General features: G+C 35.7%; 1 protein-coding gene across 2 annotated transcripts in view; it reads right to left on the reverse strand.

Moving 5' to 3' along the window:
• GALNTL6 (polypeptide N-acetylgalactosaminyltransferase like 6) overlaps positions 1-12,852 on the reverse strand; it is a 681,266-nt gene that overhangs the window by 637,721 nt on the left and 30,693 nt on the right. The gene's annotated exons all lie outside the window — the stretch shown is intronic.

Raw genomic sequence — 12,852 nt, forward strand, 5'->3', positions numbered from 1 at the left:
TATTAATACATTTTTATTTAATTTGAAAACTGAAAAAAATATATACTGTACATTACAAAATATATATATTTATTTCTATCCAGTTTTGGTAACTTTACCCCCGAAAAAACTAAAAATGAAAAAAGGTCTCTTAAGTTTTTTATTTTTAACTATCCCTTTGTGTCATAAAAAAACTCAACAAACATTGCACACAATAAAAGACTCAATGGCACTTAAAAAAATAAGTATGAAAATACTTCAGAAATTCTCTGGTCAGTAAAACCTTCTAATTTTGTTTTTCACCTAAAAGTCTCTAATTTGCTCTACAAAAAGTAACAATACATCTATCTTGTAAAGATAAATTTAGGAACACTGCAAAAGACACACCCACCGGCTAACTGTTTTAACTGGAAAACAGGCATTTTACTTGGTGGGGATATCAAAGGAAGGGGAATTATACTATGTGGGGGCCATTATGGTGGAATTATGCAATGTAAGGCTACATTTACACGGCCGTTTGGGGGACGTATATGCGGCCGACGTATATATGCCGTATATAGACGGCAATGGATACATGGTACCATACGAGAGCGGTACCGTACCGACATTTCCTATCATCCCCCAGAATATAGCGCCATGCGTCATATATCGCTACGGGCAGCCCCCTCCTACCCCGGGAGCCACCGCGTGCCCGTCATGCTATGGTACTGGGGACACATCATCGTGTGAATGTAGCCTTATGCCTATTAAGGTAGGTATTATGTCTTGTGGGAAAACTAGTATTGTGTGTGGTGCAAAGGGCATGGCTTATGGCATAAAGACTCTCTGTGCTGCTGACAGCACATCTTTTGACCCTCTTTCTTCCACATGAATGTTGAGTACCAAAAGCTGTTCCCTGATATTCTGTCAACATAATTCTAAAAGTTATATCCTGGAATCTTGATACTAATGTACAAAGTATTAAGAGTAGACACATTTCAGCTTTCTTCTGAGAGTTGTTCAGGGGAAAACAATAGAAAACTGTAGACCCATAATAAACATTTTCCATTGTTAATTCTGACAGTGCAACATTAATGCTACAAGACAGTGAATATAATAAAACATTGGAAAGAACAACCTTCCTCTACAGGTGTCCTAAGAGGAATATGGGAAACAGACGTTCAAATGAAAGGAGCTGGAAAGGACAGGTTTTCAACAGATTTTTCATTTCCTTACTGATGAATAAAGTGAAAACATGAAATCTCCTAAGAGACATCAAGGAAAGCAAAGATATCTACATTTATAAATAAAAAATACCCTTACTGGCAGCACATAGAGGATATAAACGGAGAAGGGTCCCAAAAATGCTTCACTATGTATCAACAGCTAAAGAATACCATGTTCAGAAGCAGGGAAGAATTGTCACTTGAGATTTTTTCATACAGATTTTTTACTTTAAAGAAGGCAGGTTGTTAAAAGGAAATATTAATGACAAAAGGCATTTGTTTCATTTCATTAATACTTGATTTAGCAAAGATTTCTGTGTGTATTCTAATCTTAAACACAATTTCCTTTTAATGTGTGAGACCTCTTTCATACTTGCATTGCAGATCACGTCAGAGTCTGATCAGGGTGCGATCAGGGTTTGGTCACTAAAAAAATGACATTTTTCATCAAAGCTCAATCACTTTTTAAGTCAGATTTGTTCAGTGTCTCAGTTTTTTAGGCACATTTTTAGGCTTTTCCAATGCATTTTCAATGCGTTTCTAATTACTCAGGACTGAGGTTTATCTTTTCTATGGCAATTGATCAGTGAAAAATGTATTGCACTTGCATTGGACTTGTCTGTGTCTCAGAGTGCAATGCGTTTTTGATGCATCTCCATAGACTTGCCTGGTGTGTTTTTCACATGCGTGACTTGCAAAAGTAGAGCATGCTGAGATTTAAATGTATATTAAAAAAAATGTGCTTGTGTACGTACACGTCACTCCCACAGTAGCTTGGGTGCTTCGAATAGGGTACCATCCCATATAAACCAGTACTTTTATGCAAATTAATGCGCATTCACTATAGCAGTAGTGGCCGCTTTTTCCTCTTCCACCTGCATCCAGCGGCATAGCCATGTTTTTTTTACGTGAAGAAATCCTATTGTCGGGTCGAAACGTTACACTTTGAAAATTGGATTGCTTTCATATCACGAATAAAAGATTTTTCTTCTAATTTGCATAAATGGAATGCCAATTTTTTCTACTACGTGAAAAAAAAAGCACAGGCAGAACGTACGCGTGAAAAACGCAAGTGTGAACGGGCCTAAGGATGTAAAGTTGGCATGTCTATCTGTTTCTTAAAAGCAGGTTTGTATACTCTCCATTTGTTTTCTGATACACAACGCATCTTAGTAGGAATAACATTTTATTTTTATATTCAGGCTAGCATTATCTTGGTAATGTTCTACTCAATCAAGAACCGGGATATTCATGTTGGGGGCAGACTTAAAAATTATACAGTATAAAGTTAGACCAGAGAGTTTTAACAGATTCATATTTCTCATATTGTCTCTGTTGGTCTGAAGAATCTGCCCTTTCAAGGCAATCTAATAATAAAGTATAGAACTTCTTTGTTGGCTTGGCTCACACCTGAAAAATATGCCACAAAATTTAGGGATGCATCTTAAACTCCACTCTTTTCCTAATGAAAAAATGTTTTTTTTACACGAATAATGGAAGTATAAACTAATTAAAGCACAACTTCAATATTTTTTTTCACAAATTAATAGAGCTTGTCATTTAGAACAACTTTTCCCATTATCTTGATTACCTATGTCCAGCAATTTGAATATGATTTGTAAAATTAAATATATGCCTGAATGGAAAGTGTTGCCTTTGGCTGATTTTCTTTGTAATATTTTAGGAGATTGTGCAAATTGTACCATATTCAAGTGATTTGAGCTATTCTACAAGGTGGCATCGTAGCTGATACAAATGGAAACATTAATTTTTCCTTTAAAATATTTAATATATTAAAAAACAGTGCAGAATAATTGTTACATTTACTGACATCCAGTAAAATCTCCCAATTTGTATTTTTTGTCCATAGGGAGTCCATGTGACCAACACAATGCAAGATGTTCTACAACATGTCCAGATATGTGTCCTGATCACATGACTAACTCCCCAATTTTCTTTTCCCCATTAACATACACATTAACATACATTAATGTTATTTCTAATTAAATGGGGAAGGACTAGCATGTCATCTGAATCACTTTTAACTAGCAAATACAGAAGGCTGTAACTTCGAGTTCAGACAAGGTTTGGCAGCAGCTCACAACAGAATTCTGTTGTAATTTGAATTCTCTTAAATGACTTGCACCAAACATATAGCACAAGACAGTTTTTAAACACTTTTATGACTTACATAATTTGTTTTTCCTTGCCAAAGAGGGAGAGGATTGTGCAATAAATTATGCAAATTAACCTCCATTTTTGAGCAGTTTCCTGGCTTAAACTAAGCCAACTGCAAAGGAGGAGCAAGGTAGGACTAGACAGTCTTTTACTGGACTTCACTTGAATCTAGTATAGCCGTCTAGTATAACATTGCACTTTCTTACTATGAGACACTTTGATTAATGTTGGCAAGACAGCTGACCTACAAAAACAGTAGGCTTCATTCTCTATGTAGGAATTGGAAGAAGGGGCTGCATTCAGCATGGAGCCAAATGATACAGGCTCTTTTTGGAGGGGTGAGTCATTATTCCCCTACCAATCAGATAATGATAGTCTACACTGTGGAAGGCCATCTATTATAGACCCCTGTTTCCCTCCTCTGATCTAATTACAGGCGGTCCCCAACTTAAGAACACCCAACTTACAGACAACCCCTAGTTAAAAAGGGTCCTTTGGATGTTGGTAAATTACTGTACTTTGGTCCCAGGCTACAATAATCAGCTGTAAGAGTTATCAATGGTGTCTGCATAGACCAAAAAACATTTGGCTGTGGTTACAATTATAAAATATACAGTTCCGACTTACATACAAATTCAACTTAAAAACAAATCTACAGAACCTATCTTGTACATAACCCGGGGACTGTCTGTATATATTTTTGCCTAGAAAAAGGGACACTAGAAAGGATTGTCAATGCTTTTCCTACGTACTTTATAAAGACAAAACACTTGGTATTTCTCATACCAACAAAATGCTTAGTGAACAAAACTCAAGGACACATTTTTATAGTGACAAATATTATAGATGACATAATTGTGTGTGGGTTCTTGTGTGTGAGCTTAATACGTTTGTGAATCAAGAGGAGATGTGGACCCTTGGACTGAGTCCATAAATCAATAGATATATACAAAAAAGGCCAATAGGCCTCACTAGGACTCATTAGTCATAAAATTTTACTTTTATTGGAATACTGTTTAAAAATATTTATAAATATATAAATATTTTTAAACAGTATTCCAATAAAAGTAAAATTTTATGACTAATGAGTCCTAGTGAGGCCTATTGGCCTTTTTTGTATATAGCTTAATACGTTTATCTCATTTAGAAAAGAAAGAACTAGGGCTGCAAAAGAAAGATGTGGATCCATAACAAAATTTAACTCCAGTGCCTTTTCCTCTCACTAACTTACTATATCTGACTAGGATAAGAAACCACAGTCACAGGGATAGATTTTGATAGTGGATTGCAGTAGATTCATAGGTTAACAGACAATTGAAGAAGAATTCAGAAGTCATAAAGTTAAAATAACAAATCTCTGTTGACTGTGATCAAATGTGTTTTTTTTAGTTTTTCCATCCACCTGTGCAACCTATGGAAGGTAAAGCAGAATTCTTCTTAAGAGTCAGTCAGAAACAACCTGTTGTAGCACCTTAGCATAATTTACAGTCACAAGAGACTACTAGTCCTTCAATGAGACAAATACCTAAAAAATATTACCGTCATTGGGGCACATGTAAGTCTATTGATACATATGTCATTTGGTTTTTACAGAATTTGTGATAAAAGTCACAAAAAGTCTCCAAAAGTCAGTTCTAAGCTAATTTTTACACCTGGTCCGAGACAGCCTCAGATTTTTGCCAAAATGTATAACTTTTTTGCGACTTTTGAAAAAAGTTGCAACTTTCACATAAATTCTGGCGACAACTCATTGAACACTATAGAAAACTGTACTATGGCGAACTTTGAAGGGAGACTGTCTTGGGAGCAGAAAAGGTTGCAAATGAGCAGATGCACAATGAAATGTCTCATAAATTAAAATAAATGTCAAGCCAAAGGCATGATACATGTGCCCCATTGTAACCTTTCATTTATTCATTTAGTTACCTACTCACCATAATATTCACCATGTTGCTGTTCGTACCACAATCATTTTACATAGACTAATCCACGCTTAACAGGTTCCATTTTAACAGCAATTACCTATGAAATTATGTAAACCTCAAATACAATAAATAATGAATGTTTTTTTCCCAATGTGTTCCATTTAAAAATTAATCACCATTTTTAAGTAAAAGCACATTTAAATTATGAAATATTTTAATATTTTAACATAGCTAAATAATGAATTGCTTTTAATGTTTCTTCCTTTTTCTAGATTCCAATACTAATGTATTCATCCTAATACAGAATGTATGTTGTGGTCGAGATGGCACTTTGTACTGACAGGAAGAAGCAATTCCTTCAGGCTTTTTTGGACTACCACTAGCTGAAGAAATTCCAAGACAAATCAGCATATTTTAATTAACAAATGCACAGCAAAATCCCTCAGTTTGACTGGCAACACATAAAATTACTGGCAGCGCATAAAGCAATGTCATGGTATGCTTAATGCTTAGAAAGGGGAAAGGAAAGTGTCACATGCGATGTAAATAAGTATTTGTTTTAAAAATGTGAAAATCTGTCATTTGTTAAAGCGCAAGCAAAATGAAATGTTTTCCAAACTGACGGTTTACATGACAAATGAAGGCTTAACGCTACATGAAATATTCTAACATTTATTTAATGGTGATTTATTGTAGTTATCTTTGCCTGATTTAAAATTTACCTCTCGCTTCTCTGATTTAATAGATGTTAACTCGTCTTTTGTCCTCTGCATGTTTCCAGTCACAGTATGTTTATTCAGCTAAAAACAAACATTAATATTTTTGCTAGTCACTACCAATGGAGATTTATTTCACAATATGGCATCAGTGAACATTAGCTTCTCTTTTTCACAATATTTGCCTATATGGACAAGATGGTGTTGGCAGAATAGACATAAAACAAAATGTAGCTAAACCTTAAAGCAGTTTTACATAAGTTTTTGGATGACAGATTTTTGTTTTTAGTGTTTTCATCCTAATATGGCATTATTTCTATTTGTCAAAACAGAGAAGGAGGTGCAGGCCTTGAGCACACCAATGACTCCTGACCTTGCCAAAATGCCAAGACTGCACTAGCCACAGATAACAACTAGTCAACAATCCCTATTCTAAGTAATTGCTTAGAACAGGTGACATACGAACACAGAGGAGCAGAAAGACATAAGAGTAGTCATGAAAATGGGTCAAACCAAGATAGGTACACGGTACAGAATCCTTAGGCAAAATAACAGTTAAAAACGTAGCAAGGGCCGGAATACACAGAAATAGCAGAACATAAAAGGAATAAACACAAGTATGAAAAGACTAACATGACCAATGTATAGCTAAAGGGAGAAGAAAGCAACTTTTTCATACATCCACAACTGGATATTAAATATATATTAGGTACAACACTGAAAGGTTGCAGTGAACTTTGCTGGGCAGATAAAGTTGCTAAATTTTGCAAAAATATTGAAATGCACAAAAAAGCAGAAAAAACTAAGGTAAATGACTCTTATAACCACAGATTAGGGGAAAAATGTCTGATCTGTCATGGATAGGGGATTGCAAATATCTCTGACCTGCTCAATGGGACAACCCGACATCTAGGATCCCCGGTCCTGTCAACTGTTTTGGAAATCCCACAGAAGCAAATGGACAATACAGAGCCTGGTCCTTAGTGATCAGATGTGAATCCCTCATCCTGTGGATACTGGAGGCCGGAGTTTCTTAGTAGATACAGGTGTCGGATCGCCGGGGGGAGGGGATTTTAAGACTGGTGTTTAAAATATCAGGCTTGATAAATTCCCCCATATTATTCCTCAATGGCTCTTATAATTCTTTTTCCTGGTCTATTGACAGAGATTAATTGGCATAGATTCATAACTAATGAATGTAGTCATATTCATTTTTATGTTTAAAATTGTGAAAAAAAAACTTTTATTTGATTTTTGGTACCTACATATAGTAGCATTTCTACATATACATATTGTTCATGTTTTTTTTTTGTTATAGCTTTAAAATTTGTACCTGTTAACTTGATCTAGATAGCACTGAGATATACTCCATTTAGAAAAACACATTATCAATGCTGCTAGCTGAACTTGTCAAATACAGCACAATGTATTACCTCGCAAATGAAGAACATTCTCATCTAAACAAAGGCTCTTGATCAATGTTATATTGCAGCACCAAATTGGATTCAAACAAATCAAGTTCTAATGATACAGTGACAAGAACATGGAATTTGATGTCAAAAACAAAGTACTTAATCAAACTCGTTGCCATGCTGTTTATTTCTTAAAGATTATTTTTGTCTCTTAATCTTGTTTTATATTCAAGAAGAACACATGTTCCGTATAATGCATTCCCCTGCTCCCTGTCTCTGGACAATAAAGCTAGTCCTGTTGTGAAATATAGCCATCTTATACATAAAAATGCTTAAAATTTTCTTTTAGAGGAACATCTTCAATTTCACAAATAGATACACCTTTAATGTTACATGAAAATACTGTATATATAACCTTTCCATAAAATCAGAAAAAATTAGTTGGGCTAAAAACGGCACCCCAAAGAACAGCTGACAGCTCTGTTCCTGAGTAGCAGTTGAAATAGGTTCCTGTAAATCATTTTCCGTTAATTTGCGTAACCTGCAGTGACTTGTTTCAGCCACTACAGAAGAAGGAGAGGAATGACCGGGGGTCAGTCAAACCTAATATGCTGCATATATGCCATGGAACTTGCATATGTAACTATAATATCTCCTGTGGGGTCCTAATTTATGAATCTATTCTGCCTTAGAAACAATGCTATAAAGCAGTGGTGGCGAACCTATGGCACGGGTGCCAGAGGTGGCACTCGGAACCCGTTCTGCTGGCACTCAGGCCATCACCCCAGGACAGAGTTCACCAAACACTAAATCTTCCTGCAGTCCCAGGCAACTTAAGAGATGCTGCTCTCAGCGCTATGTTAATGCGACAAATCATCAACTGTTTGGAACTGTGGGAAAAGTGAGAAGGTTTTGACAGAAGTGCATTATCTTTGGAGGTTCTCCTGCTGGACCCACCATTCTTCCTTTACAGAGAGACCCTGGAGAGAAGCTACTATGATAATCTGTATTTTCCCTCCTTCTTTCAACTGTATTGGTGGCCTCAGGGGGCCGATACTAATAGATGTAGAAGAACAGGTAGCAATAAGTTACTTCCAAGTTGAATTCCATGCTGGCACTTCACAGTAAATAAGTGGATTTTTGTTGTCAGTTGGGCACTCGGTCTCGAAAAGGTTCGCCATCACTGCTATAAAGGATAGCATAAGACGTTTGACGAGAAATGCTGAAATTAAAAATTTTAAACTCCATCCAAATACAAATATGCAAATCCTATATCCATGGAAGTCTGTTGGGGGTCATTTATTTTTAGTCTGTAAGGGCAGGACATGGACAAGGTCAGTGAGCCCTAATTCTGAGACCCCCAAACTGTCCCTGTCTGCTTACTTGGTCCACCCTTAACAGTAGACAGTAACTAGGCAACATTCCCTTCCTGCGCCAAAGTGTAACACGCAACAAAATACACAAACAAATAACACAAATTAGAGGTCAGCAATTAAAGTCACAACAAGACAGAATGTATCTTTATACATTTAATTGTTATTGTTCCCCTGTGTGTAATGTGTCCTGAAACTAGCAACTAAGGAACTAGCAACATGTAAGGTGGCTCTCGTAGGGTATGTATGTGACCGTTACCTAAGTCTATCTGGACTGTAACAAGTACCGAGACTATGTACATACAAATGTTCCTCCTGGGATTAATGAAGTATTATTGTATCATATCATAAAAATCATTTATTGTAATACTATGTTAAGTGTCAATTTTCAGTAGCAATTTACCACATCACAACTGCCCTTGTAATTGTACCCTTCATGCACCAGGACGTACTATTACATGGGCTGCTAAAAATTTTGCAAGCAGTCTCAGAATTTGTTAAAAATGAACCTACAGTTATGTTAAAAAAAGACACTAGGCTGCACTCATTTTTCATTTATCTGCACAGGTTCAAAGAAAACTTTGCACATAAGACACAGTAATGATGTCAAAGTTTTGTTGAAAGGACTAATGTATTATATGAAATAACACACTTAAAACTGAATGAAAGCAACATGACTTGAATTTGTAAGAAATTTATATTGTCAATTTTCTGCACCAGAAAAGTAGGTGTAAGATGGAAAAAAACTGTTGCTGCTTTTTCATGAACAGTAAAAGAATTGGTTTAGGGAGAAGGATGAAGTCTAAAAATAAACATAATATATAATGTCTCTGGCAAGTCAAAGCCAATGGAGAGAGACTGATGAGTGCTCTTGAACAGGAGTTTTAATGAACCCTCATCTTTCCTGATTCAGTGCAAGTATCATTTATTTTTAAAGCAATTGGTCAGAGTTTTCTGTTAAAATAATGGACCCTTGACTGATTCCGCTAAAGCTTAGAAAAATGAGGAATAATATTATTTCTGGGCATCAAGCTCTTAATGAACAAAGCTTTTAGCCAGCCAAAAAGATGGAAAAATGATCTATGCAATTGATAATAAGCTTTTTCTAATTTGCTCATGACAAAACAAGCGAAACAACAGGTTTCATTGTTAATTCTAAAAACAAAGGTGCCCAAATGATTCCTTGATGTGCCAATGGATCCATGAAAAAGGTAATAAAGAGGTGTGGTGACAAATAAGTATATGTATTGTATGATATCTTCAGATAAAAGATTTTTAAAGACAGAAAATAATAAAGTTGTTGTCATATGTATCAGGGAACAATCTTATTAATAATCTTTGTTGAATGTGGTTGATTTCAATGTTCAGGGAAGTGAAAGTGGGCCCATTATTTACTATATATATTGAGCATACAGTATTCTAAACATATCCGTCAGCTCCCATGTATATCTATGTTTGTGTTTTCCTGGTTACAGACTGCAAGAAACCCCTATGTGAAGTATGACCCTGCACTTCACTTCACTTAAAAGGTAACATGATGTTGTATGGAATATTAAGAGAGAGCTCTGTTACATCATTGGCCACTCTATGTCATGTGACCAAAGTGATGTTATCTAAGGTCCTTTACCCAGGACAGTATGTATCTGATCCCAGAATGCCTCCGTAGAGGATGGGGAGGAATAGAAGTCCATGGAGGCATGTTGTCATTTCATGTGATCAGATACATATATGAGGTAGTTGTAACTGGGTAAAGGACCTTAGATGGCAATACCCTTGTCAAATGACATTAGGTGCTAAATGCTGAGAAGAGGCATGGGACATGGGAAGGAGTAGATATGAGGGTCCACTAAACAGGACACACCGCCTCTTATGCCAAATTAAAAAAAGTTGATTTATAGGCACAATCAATGCCTTTATATACACTCTTAATCTGTTTTCTCATTGCTAGGAATGGCCTCCAGGGGTTAATATAGCTTTGGGATTCTTGTCATCAGATACCATACCAGACAAACAAAAGTTTTTTCAGGTTCTATGATGGGTCTTGATAATCACTACATGCGTTTATGAACTGGGCTGCAGATATAAAACAGCTTTAATATAGCTTCTATAGAGCAACTATTACAGATAAGAGCAATATTGGCAGCAGAGAAAATGACAATTCTCTGGGCTTACCTTGGTCCAGATTTAATATTTTGACAAAAATCTATAGGAAAAAAAGCTGTATTAGGATGTAATATATCCATTGGCTGCAGTGTTGATAATTAACCCATTGGAATTTAAAATAACCCATCAATTTCCATGGTTACCATGTTTGTTTTCCTATTCAGGTATTTTAAATGCTAAATTATTCAACATAATTGAAGCCCAATTCTATATTCCATTGTGCACCGTACATTAATGTCCTAGTTTTATAGAATAAATGTTTTCTTCCATACAGAATGCAGTTTTTCCCAATGCTAGTATCTTTAGGCCCCTGAATTACCATTGCAATCTGTACTCTAATAGACATCTAAGCATTTATTGTAATTATAATGTACTTTCAGGTCGTGGTTAATTGTAGTGAAAGGCAGAAATATTATTTGTTGCTTTTTAATATTTACAGGGAACTCAAAAAGTTGTTTTACAAATTGTTTGTTGCTTTTTTATAATGTTGTTTTCCCCATTTTTCCCATTTTCTTTTAACAACAAATTGATTTTTATGCCTGGTTAATGATTTTTGAATCAAGACTGCAAAACAGTGAAACAGATTTACGAAACTAAATGCAGCAGAATTTGCACCAGAAAAATGTTCTACAAACAGTAACAATCCTCGTGAAATCCTCATATCCATCTGTTCCTGCTCTCAATGCACATGTACACAAGAGCCATTTCAGGACCTTTAAAGGTCCTCCACAGGTCCTGAAACCGTAGATTGAAAGCAGGGAGAAGGGACACATCCTCCATTCTCCCAGAAGCTTGATCCTAGTTCCATTTGTAGGAAGTGACTTCCAGACTTGTAGGGGATATAATATTCATACAGCCCAGGGCCTATGGTAATGCCCCCGGTGTACCACATGTTTTACACATCAATTGCAGATATTTCTGACAACTGGTATGGGCATCTGTAATGGAGCAGTACCTAAAAGGTGCATATTGTAGCAGAATTGCTTTAAAGTTTTCATGAAGAATTTTAGTGTAAATTAAGCTCACTCATAGGAGGTAGAAAGTTCGATGAGGCAGTCTTTTTTAATTGCATTTTATAATTTAATGTATTTTAGGACTCTCTAGTCTAATATTCTCTGTTGAAATGTAAGACAATGTCTGTAAATCTGCCCTAGTAGCTTTCTGTATATGGGCTAATATAAAATAAAACAGTAATTTGGTTTTTTTAAAGGATATGATTATTTAAAATGTAACAACAACAACATTATTCAGAATAAATAATATGGGGAGATGCATTCAACTGTCATCAACAGAATTCTGTTATAATTTGCACCAAAAACTGTGAGAAATGCATTGCTTCACATTAATGAAGGGTTTTAGACAGTTTTAAATGCTTTTCAGACTAATACTACTAAATGTGTATGGCCTCTGAAAAGTGTGTGGCTTAGGAGGAAAAATCCATGCTACAAATATTCTATGAATGTGACAAGATTTGGTGCTTTTCTAGTGTAATCTAGGCCAACTAATAGATGGGGCAAAGTATGTGTAACATCTGTTTACATTCGGCCTCAAAACCATGCTTTGACTGTAAAGTATGGCAGTAGATGCACTGCTGTCTGTGATTTTGTATGTAGTTTGCATTCTGTCCTGCACTAGTCGGAACACTCTTTCACTTGTTGCCATTTTAGTTCATTTCTACCACAATTTTCTGTCTGCCGTTGATGTTTTTTGTTGTCTGATAGTCTGCTTTGTCTGGATGTCAGAAGACCCATCCAATGACTCTCTGGACAGGGACTCTATCCACTTCCCAGTGCTTTTTAAAAGTCTTTAGACAATAGAATCATTTTATGAATCTCTGTATTTTTTTTGTTCTTCTGACCCTTGCTTGTCTTCTGACCATCAATTTGTCTTTTGAGTCTGTA

The sequence above is a fragment of the Engystomops pustulosus genome, chromosome 1 (assembly GCF_040894005.1).
Source record: "Engystomops pustulosus chromosome 1, aEngPut4.maternal, whole genome shotgun sequence".
In the NCBI taxonomy this organism is placed as follows: Eukaryota; Metazoa; Chordata; class Amphibia; order Anura; family Leptodactylidae; genus Engystomops; species Engystomops pustulosus.